This window comes from Corvus cornix, chromosome 2, assembly GCF_000738735.6.
Source record: "Corvus cornix cornix isolate S_Up_H32 chromosome 2, ASM73873v5, whole genome shotgun sequence".
Lineage (NCBI taxonomy): Eukaryota > Metazoa > Chordata > Aves > Passeriformes > Corvidae > Corvus > Corvus cornix.
Window position 1 is genome coordinate 87,009,620 of NC_046333.1, and position 19,999 is coordinate 87,029,618.

General features: G+C 40.2%; 1 protein-coding gene across 2 annotated transcripts in view; it reads right to left on the reverse strand.

The window, feature by feature from the left end:
* Positions 1–17,731, reverse strand: part of GALNT1 (polypeptide N-acetylgalactosaminyltransferase 1) — an 87,340-nt gene extending 69,609 nt beyond the window's left edge. For both annotated transcript variants that reach the window (XM_039550171.1, XM_039550172.1), the window contains exon 1: positions 17,545–17,731. The gene's annotated coding sequence lies outside the window, so the exon portion shown is untranslated. The remainder of the gene's footprint in view (positions 1–17,544) is intronic.
* Positions 17,732–19,999: the final 2,268 nt, after the last annotated feature.

The window sequence follows — 19,999 nt, forward strand, 5'->3', positions numbered from 1 at the left end:
TTCTTGTCCACAAGCTTTTACGAAGTCTTACATTATCACACATTACAACATTAGCCCCCAGTAAGTAATGGAAACCTTATTAGAGACAGCAGTTTAAGAGGTGAACAAGCATCATAACTCCAAAGTCCAAAATAACACATTGCTTATTAGGAGGACTTTAACTCAGGGAACAGTTAAGTTCACAGTACACAAAAGTAAACCTTCAGAAAAAAGTTACCCTAGGGCACAGACTAATACATAGAACCTCCCCAGGGGAAAAAAAAAAAAAGTTTGGCCTAGGGACTCAATTATTTAAAAATATTAATGCTCTATTTAAAAACAAAATTTTGTGGTGAGGGAAATAAATAGTGAGGAGGGAATAGTTTCCTGCCTTCTGCCAGATTTAAAGCTCTTCAGTAAGACTGTCTGTCAGTGTCAGCAGGAGAAAATAAACCCAAACCAACAAACTGCTTGGCTGAGCATATGTCTTCATGCACAAATACTAACCCTCCCACAGAAATTCTAGTTTCGGATATATGCATCTGCCTCCAGGCAAAGCTCTGCTGCTTGCAACAGTATCTGAAATTTGGCTGAGCTGACAAATGACTATCATTTCTCACTTGCAAGAGTAGGAAGATCACTTTAAACAACAACAGCAACAAAATATTCCATTCTTCTAAGTAAAATAAAGCAGGCAAACTTTTCCTGGCTTCAGGTGAGATAATGGTCCCTTAATTCAGGAAGTTTTGTTTACCATGGAGGAACACAGGAAACATTACGTTATCAAGTTTCCAAAACAATGGATTCAGTTAGTAATACAGATCCTAATTTTTTTCTTGTCCCTTTTTTTGTAAAGTCAGTAACTACTTTCAGGTTGTTGAAACAGAATCCTGAGCTATTAACACCGTCAAAACAAGGATGAGGAAACTGCGACAATAACCCAATGAATTAGCTTTTCTAAAAAAAGCACTGCTGTTTTAATGCAGCCTTTGGCAATGCAGCAATCCTGCCCACGGTTTCCCAAATCATGCTGCAAACCTTCAGGTTTCTTCCTAGAAATATCCCATTTCACTTAATTTACTAATTGCTGAGTAAGTCAGCTGTTTGCAGCATCTTTCTTTTTACAAGCACAAAGCCAAAAGATACCTCAGGATGCAGGAAATAAGGTATGCAGTTTACATATACACCATGCTTAAAACAAGTGAAAAAAAAAGAAGTCAAGAATGCTGAAAATCAGCACTGCAGCTCAAGGACTGCACAATAACATCCCCTAGTCCCTAAGCATTTGCTCTATCCCCACACTCCTTTCTGACAACATCACAGTTGAGTACAGAGTAGAGCTAATTCAACACAGAAATATACTGCAATCGAGAAATTTTTGCAATCTATTACACAATAATTGCCTAAGCAAGGGAAAGAATGGCCAGGAAAAGACTTTACTTCAGCAGCACGGGTAGACTCATGAAGCTAAAAACCTAGCTCTTAAAATTTAAGAGTTGCCACTGTTCTTACACTAAATCTCAACATGGCTATTATGTGGCAATTGTATCTTCTATTTTCTCCGATTCTGCAGTGTTTTTCAGTTATTCTGTATCAGTTTTCCACTTCAATTTAAGCAGCTCTTTAGCAGCTGGGCTGCAAACATTGTTAATTACATCATAACATCGTGAGGAAAGGATTATTAATCTGATACTTGGCAGAATGCTTCAGGGCCTGAGAAACTTTCACTACTGGGAAATCTCCATCAGTTATTCAGATATGAATTTGACCATTAAGTATTTTCAATAACTGGCAAGACATGAGTTGCTTCCCTAAACACCTGACTGATTCAGGGTTGAGGAATAATTTTTGCTTGAATATTCCAGAAAGAGATGAAACAGGAATCTTCTATATAGAAGCTCATCCTAGTGTACATCAAAAGCTAGGCAGCAATATGAAAACATGCAGAATGTTTAAGTTTCTAATCAGCTCCTAAAACTAAAATTACTAAAGATAAAATAGTGTAACAAGTAGGCTAGGCACCTGCTATGCTGAAAGGAAGGCCAGGATATTGAGAACTATGACTTACAGAAGAATAAAATCTGAACTTTTTATTTGATAAGTGGGAGCTGCTATGCTATAGAACGTTTCAGGAAGCATCAAAATTAAAGAAGGCACCTTTTAAAAATACAGTTAAATAAAACGCAAAAAAAAAAAAATATTGTACTATTTTTGTTCAGTCAACACTGAATTATTTTTATCCCTTTAGACACATGGGAAAAATCCTTGGAAGTACTATACTGTCTTAAACCACTTACCCCAAAATGTTTAACTTGTCATGCAGCAAAGCAAGCAGGGAGCTCTCAACACTTCTGCCCACCTCATGACAGGCCAAAACAAAGCCTCCCAACTCATTCAGCTCTAAGCTCAACTGTTTGACAAAGTTACATGCTTTGCAAAGGACTCCTTAACATTGGCTCAGGTGGAAAGTATCAACTGTCTTTTTTGTATATGCTATTTAAAGATATACATATGCTATATGTACTATGCTTTTTAAAGACTCAAATTCAGCTCATCACTACTAAGTAAACTAGAGAAAGCAGTGCCAGATCAAACAGCATTTCTAAAACCTTCCTCTGCAACTGAAAACCTCAGGCTTGCAACTTCCTCCCTGTGAGGCTCCCACCAAAACAGAAAACCATCCATTTGTCAAAATACCTGAGCTGGATTTCCATGATGATAGATGACCGTTTAGGTTCAAAATACTTTGATATAAAATTAAGAAGAACCAACTTATAAGTAGTAGCTCAAGTGCTTCATCAGCTTCAAAAGAATAGCAAGTGCTGAGAATGGGTATTTGCTTTGCAAGCTGAAGTGTTTTACAAACCAAGAATGCTCAAACCAGTGATTTGTCAGCATTGCTCTTAGATTTGTAGCAAAAAGTGTTGCATTCTTCCAGAAAGCAAGTTCTAAATAAACTCTAAATAAAAATATGATTACTTAAATATGATCCTTTCAGCAAAAGCCTTATCAACCTTCCATATTAATGGGAAAATTACAAACTGAATGGGAAATTAAATTTGATTTTCCAAACCGTGATGACATTCTGCTTATTCATCAAGAATGAATATGGCAAAAAAAGTTTGTAAAAGACTTACAAGTCAGTGTTCTCTTCACCACATGAATGTAAAAGAAAATTACAAGTATTTAAAGAACATGTACATCTAACTTCTTATATATGGTCCATGGTTTGGAATACCAGTAACTTTTTGCTCAGGAGACATATTGTCTTATCCAAATACATAAACTGTCTTTCCCACCCCCTCAACCACTATTCCAACACACCCCAGGACTATATTGTTGTGCCCTATGCTGTAAATGAAAGTAGAGGATGTGCCTATTCTATATTTTACTGGGGCATATAAACCCATCCCAGATCTTGCAAAGATCCCACTGGTATATTCCCGCAAACTAAATCCTATGTCAAGAGCAAATTTTACCCTCGCCATTCAAGAGGGGCAGGAAGAAAGAAGGTCTGAAATTGGCTAGACAGGCAAACCATGCTAGTCAAAACTTTTACCTGCCAACAGGTAAATTGTCCCCAGTCAACACTTCCACATTCTCTTAACAGTTCTGGATTTGCCATCTCTTTTACTAATTACCTTGCTATTACGTCCATAACATCACTATTTGACAAAAGAAATAGTGAAATACTATTTAGACATTTTAATATTTTTGTGATCTTCTAGAGCAACACACTTACATTTTATTCTCTCTTGCCAACTTTTCTGTTTCCTTTTCCTACAGGTTTTATGTTGCCCAGTACCTGTCTGCCTTTATTTCGAGCTCGCAACGAACACTTGCCAAAGCCTCTAATTCTGACACAATGCAAACTACTTTTATCTGCTAAAAGATGCTTGGTAGCATCACTCACACCATCCAATCTCAATTCTCCTCAATCTCAAATATTTGCTCTTTGAGGTAATCTACTTCTGCAATAGTTTTCCACAAAGCAATGTCTCATTATCAGACTTTGGGCAATTTTTTTAAAGCAGAGGCCTAGCCTTTGACTACTTACAAGTTACATACGTACTGAAATAATTCCAAGCTGAGGAGCCAACAGTACAGTATTCCAATATCGTGACCCACTGATTTACTTACAATGCTTTGAAAAGTATGTCAGTGACTCATGAACATCACCAGAATGACCGGAAATTTGAGTGTAGCAGTATGTTTTGTGTTATGTGCAATTCGGAATTTTTTTGCTAATGTGCAGTGCAATCCCTGTTAGAAAGATCAACATAAACATATAATTCAGATACCAACAGATGAAAAAATAGTTACAATATATCCTAAGACAACCTACACTTCTTCTTAGGATTTATTAATTTCAAGGTGTGAAGTAACTACCTCTTTTCATGATTACACTGGTTTATGCCAAGAAAGTTGTTATAATATTATATATCATGTGTATAAAAAGCAGATAATTCAGGTAAAAACCGGAATGAAAGTATAGCTGACAACAATGTTAAAAATATGTCCATTCTTACATTAACATTTCACTTTAGTAACAGTCAAGTCTTCAAAATCATATCAGCTAGTAGCATTCATTCAGAAAAGTGGAGAATACTATACTTTTATTTGCAATATAAGAAGTCTTTCTTAATAGTTTCTATGACACTACAGTGTAGAACACATGTCCACCAAAGAAACAAGGTTATAACTAAATATCCAACAACTGAATTTGAAAGTTCCTTTATTAAATTTTTGAACTGCAGAAAGTTGCTTTATTAATATTCTCGTACACTCTTCTGTGCAAGTAGCTGTCACAGTTAAGAAAGAAGTCTCAGTTTTCTCAGTAAGAGTAAGGTATCCACTTTAATTTTAGTGCAGGAAATATTAGCACGAAGACAGTACATTCAGATTCTTTCCTTCCTTTTCCTCATGCAATTCAGAAAGCAAATAACCTAGGTTATCTCTCTTCCTAATTACATCAGCTTACATACTTTACATGCATGAACAATACATTAATCTTCTCCTCACCTTGTCTATAGTCTGCTCTCCTGTGCTCCTCTTTGGTTTTCCAACAGAGGAACAGGAGAAGTCACACTTATAAAATAGCCACTTTATCAGCTAATTGCCCCTTCTACAAGCAGCTTTCAACTGTTCCCATTAAGAATAAAAAATATGAAACTAACTCTTTCCATAAATTCAGACCAAACAGTTCCTACGCAAACTGTGGAAACTTTGTTTCAGGGAGAAGAAACATGATCAACCATTCATTAATGCAGAGTGGTTTAACTTTTACCACTATGCTCTTCTAAAAAACTCCCCTGTAGCAGCAGCTGGATACTTTTTTTATGATTTAAAAGGACCAGCTGCAGTACCAGCCGCAGCACACTGAAAAAAAATGACTGATGGAATGTTGATGCTTGGAAATAAATTACAGTCTATCTGCAAACAGCCCTTGTTAAAACAATTTATCCTGCCTTGTGGAAAGCAGAACTTTTGGGTTTATCTCCCACTGACAGCAATAACCTCAGCACCTTGCTGCTGCTGCCCCTTACAAGCTCTCCTTTATTCCTCCACCTCCAAAATGTTCATTCCCCTCACAATACTATGACATCTTCCCTATGCCTCTTAATTACCAAATCATCAAGAGGTATCAGATGCTAGGGTTTGTTCCAAGGTTTAGGTATTCCATCTGGCCAGTCAAAAGTAAGGCTCACTGCTGAACTGGCAGGCTAGAAAACAACAGATAACTGTAGAGTTACCTTTCTTCAATTTTCTCCCAGATTGTGCCAATTTAATATTTTGGGGATTTTTGCCCATCAAGTATGACTAAAAGCCATCTACAAATTGGAGCAGGAGGGTGGTAGGAGCACAGGGTAAGAATGATGGAGGGCTGAGGGTGAACACAGCAGGAGATCAAACTGTCTCAAAAAGGCAACTCTTCCTCTCCAGCCAAAATTATTTTTGCTGCCTTACTGGGGCAAGCTTCAAGTAAAAAACACTATTAGCTTTTACAAAAAGGAGTATCACAGGGCATGATGTCACCATATTTGACATACGATCAGAAACCAGACAGACAAACTGTGGGCAGGGAACAGAACCCCAGCCAGTGGTGGTACACCCAGGGAAATGCCCCTCCCATCACTTAAGTCTGGACATTTGATCCATCCATACGCAGGCAAAGCCAACAGATTTAAGTTTTGTGTGTTCACTTTTTGTGTATTAAAATTTTGTCTTTAACTTCCCTCTCTCCCAAAGGAGCTTTCTTTTTGAAGTTGAACAGAAGCCAGTATTTCCTCCATAAGCCTTCATTTACAGTGGATACAAAGATTTTCAGACATATACACAGTTTTAACACAGAAGTGTTTTAAAATTTCCCTAGCCTACGCACAGTCGACTTCATAAGCTTGGAGACTTTTCAGTTATGTTCCTTCATAAACATTCAAGTTTTTATAAATATTTTTTGGCTTTTTACCCTTCCATCTGAAACAAATCCCTTCTGGAAAAGGAAGGTAATTCTTCAGCAAGTATGCAGAAGGCTGGCTAAACTTCTCCAGTTCCAGCCATCACCAAACAGCCAAACTCCTTTCCTCAAAACCTAAGATTGGGATATGGCAATTTTAAACACAGTGTTTGTCAGTTGGGCCATTTTGATGATCTCCTCTTCAAGAAGCCTGATGATAATTACATTTCAATTTACTTCAAATATGCCAGTCTTCACTTTGCTCTTAAAGAAGTCTTGTCTCTCTCCCCTGACATATCCTAGTTTACCTTTTATGTAACAGTTTAATAAGTTGCTAAAACATAAAGAGACTCATTAAGTTATTCAAAACTACACTGAAATATCTTTAGTAAATTATGTCAAAAACTCACACGCAGAAGAAAATTCAAGACCTTACACCTTTTCTGGATACTCTCCAAGCACCAGTACAGTAAAATGAACATTCTCAGTCAGCTGACTTTGAGGTAATTTCCTTTTTTTAAAAATTTAAATACTTGAGTTACATGAAAAGTGATGATTTTTTGGAAAACACTGAGCTTCACTTTCAAACAGCCAGATCTCTAAGACATATGAAACCATGTATCAAAACCTCCAAATTACTAGCAATTTCTACTATTTTGACTTCCTTCAGATACATTTCTCCACTCTCATTCTTGAATCACTACCATGTTCTTCTGCATAAAATTAATGATACACCCAACCACTAATTACATACCCAAACAAATGGAAGAAATGGAGAAATCACAAATCATGGAAACTTAAGCTGGTTTGCTACAACACTAATTGATGGGAGTTTTAAAGTAACCATTACCCAGCATTCTACAAGTGACAGATAAAGAAGCAGTCTCTTAGAATAATGAGAAATTCTTCTCGGGTTTGCTCCATAGAAACATACCACACAGCTCATCCCTGCCAATGGAAGCAGTTGTGAATCATAATTTCATTCACCTCTGCAATAAAAGATGGATTGGCTGTGAGAAAGTTGGTTTCAAATATTTTTACAGCCACAGAGTTGAAAATGTAGCTATGAAGATTGCAAGGTAAAACATTTGATTTGGAAATGAGTGCCTGATGTGCATGGTATTAACTCTTCTGCACAGAAGAGGTCATAAAGGAAGTCTGTTCACCTTAGAAACCACTCCATTGTGGATTCTTTAATTAAAAATGCTAGTGACCCAAACTAGCAGATTAGTGCGAATTAGTGACCACAACTAACTGCTATTCAACTCTACTGCAAATAACATGGGGTATGCTAGAAAAAAAACACAAATAAAAGGCATTGTTTTCCTGGCAGAAGCCAAGATGTTTTATGAAGTTTTCCATACAGAGGAAAATATGATTGAAAAAGGAGTCCTTAGATGCCTCTCAAATATACATAACACCCGCAAAATATAGAGAAACCATTGTTTCAAGCTCTTAGAAGTTCTTACTGTGTTTGGGAAAGCACAATTTGGGGAGAATGAACAGTCATGATAGTCTAAAACTGCATAAGAAAGCTTCGATATGATCCAAAGCAAGAAAATGACATATTGTTGTACTTTCATGAATCAGATCCCAGTTGAGATTGGGTCAATTGGTTTCTTGCACACAGCAGATTTCAAGCATTAACTGCTTGCAGAAGAGTGATTTGTTTTCCTGGACATGGAAAGACAGAGTAAAAGCTGTGATTTGACAGCTCTGCAAGATCCAAAAGGAACTAAAAGAAAGAAACATGAGGAAGAAAGGAAAGAAAATAATGTCTAATAACAAGGGGGTTGGTTTAACGGTTTTTATAGGATTTCTTTTTTTAAAGATTTAACAAATTCAATATACAAGATTACTTTGTTTCCTGTGGGCATTGGTTACCGTAGTTTTTTTTAAATTAACTACTGCAGGTATAAAGATTTTATGATTTAGAACTGCAGTGCAAAATTAGATATAGGATTTGACAAGTATATTTGGCTAGAGAAAAAAAGTTTTTTGCTGAGTCTGCATACACAATGTATTAATTACTTTAAAATGTTTAACCAGCTCTGTTTGCTCACTAGACTCCTAGAATTCTTCATGGTTTTTTAACACTTTTTTTCATTTGATGACATGACACCACAGCAGAATAATGTGAATAATATTATGAAATAGCATTTGAATTCGTAATAGCAAAAAAAAAAAAAAAAAAGCCTGTACCACACATCCTTCAAATATCCAAGTTAAGATTTTCCTCGGATGCTCTTGTGCACCATATTTAAGTATCTATCTTCCAACTGCACTTTTACAGAGTTGATGGATTGTTTAATATTTTCTGCAGGAGTCTGTTAGTGTTACTGGACAGTCACAGTACCCATGCTTTTTTCTTCAACATTTTGTACAGCCAAGTAGTATTTTAACTACCAACACATAACTTCAGACTTGGTAAAATATTAATGCAGCTCCCAGCAATTCAATGAATCTATTCACAGCCAAACACCAAATACAAATTTTAGAGCACACAAAACCTATGCTGAACACTACTTTTTCTAAAGCTATACTAAGAATAATTTTAAGCTCTCATCACATTAGTTGTTTTGAAGGCTAGATTACCATTTACTTCTGGAACTCTGCGTAGCCTAAGCTGTCCTTAAGGATGATGTTGATCTATACTTTGAATATATACTATATATAGTATAGTACATATTCAAAGTATATATACTATACTATAATTTGAAACTGTTTTATTCCAATGTTCATAAAACCTGTGATACCATACGTAAAACCAATTTGATGCTGAAAAAAAAAAAGCCCCAATCAACTAAAACATTTTTGATAAGTATGCCATCTAACATAGCAGCCCCACTCTGTTCTGTTTTAGCAGGGAACTTGACAAAGAATGAAGAATTCCTGAGCACCCTTCCTGTCACATTATTCTCCCTGTTCACTTCAGTGCCCAAATAAACCACAGCAGAAGCTGAAGGAAAGGGACCACCGAGCAGCTTGGAGTTGTTGTTTCACAACCATATCAGACCACATTTTCAAAAGGTTACCAGGCTGCTCTTCTAAGAGGTCAGATAATCAGATTAAAGCTAAGTCTCAAGCAAATGTACGTTTAACTTACTGGACTTTCCCATCATATTTGTAACCCTTCTTATACACCCACAGCACTGGAGCAAGGAACAAGTCCCGATAAGAATCTAAAGGCCTTTCAAAGACTGTAAGAAGGTACAAAGAGTGTATTTTTAACCTGCATTAAGGCTCCTGGAGGTGGTAATGTGCTTCCCTACTCCCTAAAGTTATTGAACAACTTCACATTTTTCATGCCATTTCTGAGACTTTCAGATCACAAAAATAAACCACAAAATCAAATATTTAGAAACTTCAGCCTGAAAAAGTTCTTCAACTTTATAATCATTCTTTGCAGGCAGAGGACCTTAAGGGGTGAGTTCTTTTTTCTTGAAATATGTATTTCAAATAAATGTATTTAATCATAGCACCTCTGCTGCACATTAGGAAGCTTAATATTTGTTGTATGATGTGTACATGTCCACACTATCTTCAGAATTTGAAAACTGAAAACAAAACAAGTTTACTAAACTATTACTAATTTAAGTACCTACCTTTCTTAAACCTCTGATCAGCAAGTCCTGAAGAAAAAATTGCAAGAGTATATTGGAAAATGGAAGAACAAAGTTACACACTGCCAGCAGGAGTAGGGGCTTTCTTTTCTATTCTAAGTAGAGCTGTTATTCAGGTATCTCTTTGGGACAGGACTGCTCTGGTGTGCTGTCTTCAACCGTTTTTCAGAGATAAAGATAGCAGACATTTGATTCATTCACATGACACTACAGACAGTAGAGTTTAAAACCACAAAGTGATCTAAAAAAAACCAAGTTACATGAAAATGCATACTTAACTTCTTTATGGCAAACTCACAAACTGGACATCCAAAGTAATATTCCAATCAGGCGAAACTGAAGTAATTCCTTACAGAAGTATTGTCTGGAAACAATAGTCAAAGCTGGGGTTTGCACCTAAAATTAGGTTTCAGCTTCTGTGTTTGAAAAGTGTATCAATCCCAATTTCCCCGAGTACATAAGAAACTGAAAATTAAATAAATCCATTAGTTTAATTTTAACCTAAATGAGTCCTTAAAGATACTTTAAAAGTGCTCCATCAGTGAATGTTCTCAACTGAATGTATTTAACGCAGAAACATAATGAACAGGATATGCACATAAGAGCCTGGGCTGTTCTTAATGCTAAATTATTCATAGTGGTAATCAAACTGATGAATGTCACCGAGTGAAAAGACAATTTGATCAATCTTATTTTTTCATCCACAACTAACATGCATTTGGACCATCAGAAGATTTGGAGGCCTATCGTACGTGTGGTTTGTTTTCTTTATTTTTAAAAAGTAACACCTAGAAAAGTTAAGAACTGACCTCGTGAAATTACATCTACTTGTTAGCCACTTTTGGTTGGGGTGAGAGACAGCTTTATACTTGATCTTAGTCCTTTCCCACCCTGGCCATGGTAGTTAAAGTCATTTTTGAACACTGTTGTGGAGACACCTGGTCAAGGGAGGGGATTGTCCCTCTCTTCTCTGCACAGGGCAGCCTCACCTTGAACATTGTGTGCAGTTTTGGGCGCCACAGTATGGGAAAGACATTAAACTATTAGAGAATGTCCAAAGGAAGGCAACAAAGATGGTGAAGAGCCTTGAGGGGAAGCTGAATGAGGAGTGGCTGAGGTCACTTGGTCTGTTCAGCCTGGAGAAGAGGAGACTGAGGGGAGACCTCCTTGCAGCTACAACTTCCTCATGAGGTGAAGAGGAAAAGCAGGCACTGATCTCTTCTCTGTGGTGACCACGACAGGACCCGAGGGAATGGCCTGAAGTTGTGTCAGGGGAGGTTTAGGTTGGATATCAGGAAAAGGTTCTTGACACAGAGAGTGGTCAGGCACTGGAAGTGCCTGGGATCCCCTGGGGAGTGGTCACAGCACCAAGCCTGACAAGGTTCAAGAAGAGTTTGGACACTGCTCTCAGGCACATGGTGTGACTCTTGGGGATAGTCCTGTGCAGGGGCAGGAGTTGGACTTAAAGATCCTTGTGGGTCCCTTCCAACTCAGCATATCCTGTGATTCAGACCAATACTAAATACCTCTTTGTCTTTATAGACATCCATGGTAATTTGATCAATTTTTCATTCTGTTTTTCAGTCAGCTTCACCATGCAGGTATGTAATAAGCACTTTCAAATCTCTCTATATATACCGACAATTGATTCCAACCTGTTACCAGTATTTCCATCCCCTGGTCTGTTCCTCACAGATATCTGAAAAACAAACAGAAAAACCCAAAACAAAACAAACAAAACAAAACACCAAAGCTTTTTTAGAAAAAAAAGCAAAACCAAAAGTCCAACACCAAAACTTGTTTCCCTCTCCCTAGAAGAATCCTGACATTATCACTTTCCCTTTAATTTTCAGCATAATTCTGGTTATCAATATGCAATAAAGCACTGCCAGCATACTGAGTGTAGGTTTAAAAGGCATGAAAAAGAGAGAAGATAAAAATGACCCATGGCTATGGAAAAATAAATAGATTGGGATTCAAGTTCTTCAGGTTCTGTTGGCCTTTGTCATGTGATGCCTGTAAAATCAGACCAGTATTCCTGCCTCCTGTCGAGCTACTTATTGTGAGATATTTATGCGCGCTGTTATTATCATCATTCCTGTGGCTGACAGGAAGCACCAGCTGAAACTCCGGAGTCTATTCTAATGCACTGTAAAAATAAAAAGTCAAAGAACATGACATACCCTCTCTCTTGCCTGTAAGAAGTTTTCACAAGCAACTTAGATACTGAATATCATCCTGACTCAATTGTTCCACATAACCAGGATGACAAATTTTGTTGTATGACTTTATTTACACCTCGGGAACTCTGTTACAGGAAGATATATTGGAACTCAACGTGAAAATAGTACTGAATCCCATTACAAAGAAATATTATTTGTACAAAAAAGGCTAAGAGCTCATCTACAGTAGGAAATCCCATCAAAAAAATATAATTCCTAAAGATTCTACCACAGGCACATCTTAACCAATCTTAGTACTAGTGAAAACAAAGTAAACTTTTCCAAAAAATTTACAATATAACACTGGCTTGCAATTTACAGGACCAAGTCTTATAAAACAAGATGAGAATTAAGCAACAAAAGAGCAGTTCACACGTTCTGCCTCCAAAGGATGCTAATGTTCTATCAACTAGACAGCAAAACACTGAATTGGCTTATCTTTTGGATAAGTTTTCTAACAGAGTAAAGTTTCTAGAAGTTGATACCAGCATGGCACAAGAAGAAAAAAAAAAGTATGAGAACACTTCCCTCCTTAATTAAGAATGAATTTCACACCAGCTGTACATGAGCTTGTCCCAGAGTCTGAACTACCACAGCAGCAAACTGCTGCTGCTTTATACTGTTCTTCTTTGCAGTACCTTCTCACAGGAGAACAAACACAAATGTCTTGAGGACCATCAGATTACACAGAACAGCAACACAACATAAGCAGTGCTCAAATCCCTACCGGAATATTTCTCTTAAACGCTGGTCAGCCAATAGAGGAGCAACTCACGAGCTGAAACTATCAATGAGAGTTGCTGTGGTCATTAAACGCTGATTCCAATGGAAACGCACCATTATGAAGCTCTTCCTCTTGAGGATAACTTTTTAATTCCAAGGAAATGAAACTGACAACTCCAATATGAAAATGAAATACTTTGGGAAAAAGAAAAAAAAAGTTTTGAAGTCAATTAATAATCAAGCTCCACACCACAGTTGCCTACTGCTTAAAGGAAGGAGGAAGAAAAAAAAAAAAGCAATGCCGTGGCAAGGTTTTTTAATATTTCAAAATAAAGCCCTGGATCACAAAAGCAAGGTTGGTAACTGGTATCAAAAGACAGTCTACAGAGACTAGCTTGCCAAGGGTACCTTTTCTAAACTAACCAAGTCTCCAAGCACATTGGCTTTCAGTGACAACTGAGGTTACGAGCTAAACACATCTTTTCCATGTTGACTGTTCAGTTCTATTGGTCAAAGAAGGCAGGAATCAAAATCACTTTTCCTACAAGGAACTACAAACCATCACTCAGTAACATGCACAATCCGGGGCTTTAGAATTCAAGCTAATTGTCTTTTGTGGGTTATAAAAAGACATTTATGTGAACCCAATGATAAGAATGCCTCCATGAGTTGGAAATTACTACAACAGCACATGCATGAAATCATTTATGCAGTGCTCAAAGTCACAAGCTTCCAATTTAGCCAAAAGTAAATGACCCTAAAGAACCTTCATATTTCATAGTGCAAAACCGTATTTAAGTAATCAAAAAGTGAATAATAGAGCAGTTAGCCTGCTCTTTAATACATTAGCTAAAAGTATATCAATTCCATTGATTTTTACGATGGGCTGATTTCACATAATGGATTAAGCTCTCTAGAAAGACTGTAAAGGGGAAAAATGCTTTGCCAGAGTTAGTGGAAGATGGTGTCAAAGTGCTTTTATGACAAACATGCAGTTAAAACATTTTATTTGGAGATGCTAAATTTAGAGTTCTTCTGTCAGGAATAACCTGGTGCTAACAGTTGAGTAAAAGCCATGATTTCAACACTACAGATATAACTGAAATATTGAAAATATATTTTCCTTCAAATATTTTATTCCTAGCTAAGAAACAGGAAGTTTGAACTAGGAATATGTAATCAAATTTCAACATGGCAAAAGGTTAGCAGCAGGATGCTTCAAGTATCCATAAAGCTAGCAACATTTAAAGGCACTAATTAATGAGCTGAAAAAGAAAGTAGAAAAGTTAATAGTCATAGGTTTGTCAAGTACATAAAACCAAAAATATAACCAACTGCAAGCTAATCAACCATGATGTACAGATAATATACTGGCAGATAAAAGTCAACGTTAATAAATGCAGAAGAAGTTTCACTGAAATTTAAATAATTACTAGTATGGTTAGCAACCTCCTAAGTTAAGTAGGCCTAGTACAAACAAGAGGATTACAAGCATCCCTGTGGAACTTGGGGAAGATCTCTGCTCAATATGAGAACATTGCTGCTGATAATTAAAAGTATCAAGATTCAAAAGCAGCAGTGGCAAGCACTAGCACAACTGCCTTCATATAAAACTAGTGCTTCATTCTTAATGACGACCTGAAAAAGGCTGCTGCAGCATTAGATTAGATAAAGAATTAGAAATTAAACAGAAAAGTTCAGAGGACAAAGCATGAAAAAACATGGTTATAAGAAGACTAAATGTTAACAGAAGGGAAATAATTTACACCTCAAAAATTAAGATGCTGCTCAGTGAAAGCAGGAAGTATACAGTCCAGAGATACGCTTTTTTGATACAATGCATAACTGAATATTCACTTATCTCTAGCACAACTTTATAATAAAGAATCTGTCAATATTCAAATAGGACAGAAAAAATTGACTGGGATGAAGAACATTCCATGTAATGATCCAAGTCTACTTCCATTAAGCATTGGGTGCAAGACCCATACCATAACAGAAGTATCCAACACTTGCCTTCTTTAACACTTCTTATATCTGTCATGAGCTAATCAACCAGATGAACTCCAGATAAACTCCAGCATCACAAAATTTCAATACTAAAATCGCCATGTTGACCCTTCAAAGGAGGAGAGGGGCACCAAAACCACCTCCTTCCAAACAAACTTTAAAAATCAAGATCCTGAAGAGCAACACTGGAATGCAAAAGATCCACTATAACTTGGCCTGAAGGACAGCACCACATATTTCCAGATTTTGGTTAAAATTTAAGACAGATAAAAGAACTCCAAAATTCTTAATAAGGTGATTGGTTAAGTATGAAACAGCACCATTTTAAACAGCACCACTACAACTATTAAAAAGTATTTTAATGCATCTTACACACAAAAAGAATTTTATTTGAATTTGTAGGCTATTCCTTTTCTTTATAAGCACTGAAAGCTCCCAATACAGCTCAACTTGAAACTAGAGATGGTCCCTGTACTTCCATGAGAAGACACTTAAAGACACAGGCTGGGGAAGGCTGTAGAGACAAAGACCATACCATTTTGGTCCTGTGAATCAAACTTTTGTGCTACATGGACAGTCTGATACCATGTGCACTAAAACGAAAAAAAAAAAAATCACTAAAAATATAAAATGTAAAATCTGTCAAGAGTCTCTAGTCTCTTGAACAAAACATGATGTAAATTGCATTCAAAGGAGCTAAGTATTTGGAAGTAACTTATTTTTAGATGAGTGTCTCTGGAGCTACTTTTTGTTCATAGCCCAAAGATTACACACTTTTTGTGATAGAAAAAAAAAAAATATTTAACAAGTTTACAGCTAACATATAGGTTATCAACACATATGCAAGAAAGAAAGGACAGCAGGATACTATTTCCCTACAGCAGCAATTTGGCATTGAAATTTATTCCAAATTACTTCCATTCTTTTTCTGTAAAACTTATTCCTAACTCATTTGAACAAATCCACTCTGAAATGATGAGGGGGGGAAGAATAAATCTTTGTGAAAAAGTGAAACAATACCACCTCACCACTAGGCTCTGAAACGACTGTCACATGGTATTTTTAAAGCTTTTTCATGACTTTTGTTAGTGTCTTTGAATTGCCCTAGTCCTATAAGAACAAGGTACATGAGGAATAAGGTATACTCATTCAATGCAGCTTACGATTCTGAACAGACAGACATCATCCAGTAATAGTCCAAGTGCTGTCCTTATCACCTTGATCTCAAGGGTGGCTTGTATGTGGTGTCCTTGCCAAGTAACATCTGTATCATTTTTCTGAAGATGACCATGCTGCCACAATTTCCCTACTGACCATAATTGTCTCAGGCTTACATTCGTGTTTCACAGGTAAGCCTGAGAAAATGCAGCAAACAAATTCAAAGTGCTAGCAATACCACTCAAAAAAAAAAGGCCAGCATCACAATTCCAAGTCACAGAAAACGATGAAGCTGGCACTAGAAAGTGAAGTGCTTTCTTCCAGATAAGTAATCCTTTGTATTCACAAGAAAAACGAATTCTGTGGTGTTCCAAGTGTTCAGGGTAGCATGATCTTTACAAACGAGTGAAGTTGAGAGCAGCAATGCATAATAATACATGGTTAGTTACATAGTTTTGGTTTGCACAGCTGTTGGCTATGTTCGTTTACTGTTCATCTAGTGCCAACACCATTTATATAAACAGAAGAGGCTGTTTCACTCCTGTTCATCGCCATAAAAGTTATTTCTCTCAGCAGCTGCTGCACAAAAATCAGTTTCTATTTCAGTATCTCACGCTCTAAGTTCACGAAGTGGCAGGTTCCAGAATCCACTAAAAACAAGTGTGACCTAAACAAACTTGCCCATACTTAATAATAAATGGGGAGCGGAGGTGGAGGGGGCAGAAGACACGCACTTCTGCTTTCCTAGAGTGGAAGGAGGTAGTAACCCTCTGTTAACACAGCTAAAGACACAGGAAAACCAAGTTCCATTAGGCAACCACTCAGAATGAGAGCTTCCCCGACTCTCTTCAGCTTTATGAATTAAAATGCAATAAAATACGGCTGATCCGGAGCCCAGCAGATAAAATAAACTCTAGAATATTAGTCACATGTTACGTAATAAACATCAACTGAACGAACTTGATGTGACAGCGGTGAAGAGGTAGAGCCGGGGATGCAGCCCTGGTACTCCCCCCTGCACACACACACACGGCCACGCTGCCGGAGGCTGCTGGCACACAGCAGCTCCCGACCCCTGGAAGCAGCAACAGGACGTCCCCAGCCCCACGACCCTTTCCCCGGCACGAGCACCTCGGGAAGGCGCTGGAAGGCAGCCGCAGGCTGTGTGTGCCCGTCCGCCCCGCCGCCTGCCCCCGAGCGGGCACCGCGGCGGGGTCACCCCGCTCGGAGGAAGCGGCGGCTCCTCAGCAAGCGGCCGGAGAGGGAAGAAGCCCGGCACTGCCTGAACTTGGCGCTTCCCTTCCCCCGAGCCCCAGCACGGCTGGGAGCGGGGCGGGGGGAAGCGGAACCCGAGGCGCCCGGAGCCCACACTCACCTCGGCCCTCCTCTCCGTCGCTGCCGAGCGGACGTCGGGGCGAGGCGAGGAGCGCCGCCAGCCCCGCCGCTGCCGCGCCTGTCACCGGGCGCCCGAGCAGGAGAGTCCCGCAGGGTAAATCCTCCGGGCGGCGGCGGGGACGAGCCGCGCTCCACCCGCTCGTCGCGGCGGCCGCTGCCTCGCACCAAGTTGAGGCGCGGCCGCCGCTGCCGCTGCGCCGCCGGCGGCTGCCGCTACAGCCACGGGGAGCCGGCGCCTCCGCTCGCCGCCTCGCTCCGCGGCCGGGGAAGCAGCGCTGCACCGCCGCCGCCGCCGCCTCGGCCCCCTCTTCTTGCGGCTGCCGGGAGCCGCGCTCCGGGCGCAGCGGCGTGGTCACACGGAGCCCCGCGGAGCAGCCGCCGCCGCCGCCTCCCTCGGCGCCTCGGAGCCCGCAGCTGCAGCCCCCCGGCGGCGCCCGCTCCGCATGCCCCGCGCTCCGCCGCTCCCGCTGCTGCCGCCGGCGGCAGCGCCCCCGCCCGCTCTCCCGCGCACCACCGCTGCCGCCCGAGCCCCGCTCAGCGCCGCGTCTCCATCGCCGGCGGCAGCGGCGGCGGCGGCGCGGGGAGGCGGGATCAGGGAAGGGGCGGTGACCGCCCCTCGCGGCCCCGCTCCGCCCCGCCGCTGCCCCGGATGTGCGGGGGTCGCCGTGGCGGGGATGTCGCTGCACGGGGCGCTGTCTCGGGCGTGCGGGTGCCCGCCGCGGGAACCGCCGCCCGCCCCGGTGCAGCAAAGCCGGCGGTCGCCGCTGCCCTCGGTGCCCGCGGGTCCCCGGGCGAGGGCGGCTGCCGGCTTTGGCGGGTTCTAGTGCAACACGTATCGACCCGGGGGTCCCTGGCTGAGGGGGCCGCGCGGTGCTTCGAGCGCGGCCCTGCGGGCTGTGGGTGCCTGGCTGCCAGCCAGGTTGCGGCTCTCCGTGGTGTGCAGCGTTTGCAGCCGGTGAGCAGGTGTGGTGTTTTCCTGTGTCATCCCTGATGCGCTGGCACCTGCTGCACCCGCGCTTACGTGTGCTTTAAAAGTAGGTCTGGTCGGTGGGGACGAGCGAGGACCGCGTGGCACCGTCTTGTCCTTCCTACGCCTTGTGATGGGGGTCAGCAGCAGCTCCCAGCTCCTTGCTGGGCCCACGGTTGGCTTTGGCATAGCTTGTGTGCCGTCAACGTGGTGCGCCGACAGCGCTGTTGGGACGGATAGCTGAAACACATGTTGCATTGGGTCATGAGGTTGAAAAAAGCCTCTTCTTAGCAGTGGCCCCTGGGCAAGGAAGCATCAAAATGTTACGTATGTGCCCTAGGACCACATTTGTGTACTAAGATTATTCAGTACAACCAGACAATTACTTCACACACACACACTCCAAGATATATTCTGACACTTGAATTCTGTGAAGTGTTTTATCTTCTCCCTAATCTTAAATTCAGCTTTTTAAAGTTTATAGATCAAAGTTTGTATGTCCCCTTTAGAAAGTCTAACTCACAAAGTTTCAGCGAGAAAACGTTGGGTTTCCTTGACGAGTGAATCTTAAGTCTCTGAAATGATGTATAACTTTAAAGAGGTATTTGTTTACAGAACCCAAAAACCATGCTGTGCTCATTATAAACATTTTCAACAAGTTTCTTGGCAGAAACCCTATATTCAAAATAGAACTTAAACAGGGAAAGGAAAAAAAGTGTGCAAAGTTAGGTGAATGCTGAACACATGTCATACTGATGCCTCACAATTTCGTGGGGAATTTTGCTGGTGCTTCCATTTATTTCTCTCTTTAAAGATCTTTCTGTTCAGTCACTGACTGGTTCCACCCCTTTATCCACAACAGAACTTGAAGTTACCCTATGGTGTTTTTATTTTATTTAACCCTACGAGCGATTTTTTTAAAATTTTCTTTGCAACATCTGCAGGTGCTACTTGCTCTTGCTGCCCTCCGAAGTAACTTAGGCTTTTTTAGAGGCATTTAGGTTTTCCAGCCACTCATTTGGGATGCTTTTTCTTCAGACAAAACCAGCGAGTTCAGAACCCTCATGTACCCACACAGATCCACTGAGGATGAGTACTTAGTTTGCGAGGTAGCATACAGGACCCTGTTTATCCATATATTTTGATGCATATTTTGAAGCTCTTTCAGGCCCAGCCTCTTTAAGGAGAGTGCAGGCAGCAGCATGGTGGTTCTGCTTGAAATCCATCTGCCTGTTCTCCCCTCACTGGGGAAGAGTCAAAAGTGCAGGATAGATTCCTGAGAAGACATCTAGCCAGGGTGCACTGAGGATTAGACTAAAAGGGGATTTGGCTAATATTGACTGAAATAGTTTGAATTTTAAAAAAAAATATTTTGGAAAATGCCTAAAGGTGTAGTCAGGTGACAGAGTAAACATTCCTGTGAAAATACCAAGGTAGCCAATGCATAAACAGTAGGACAAGGGGGCAT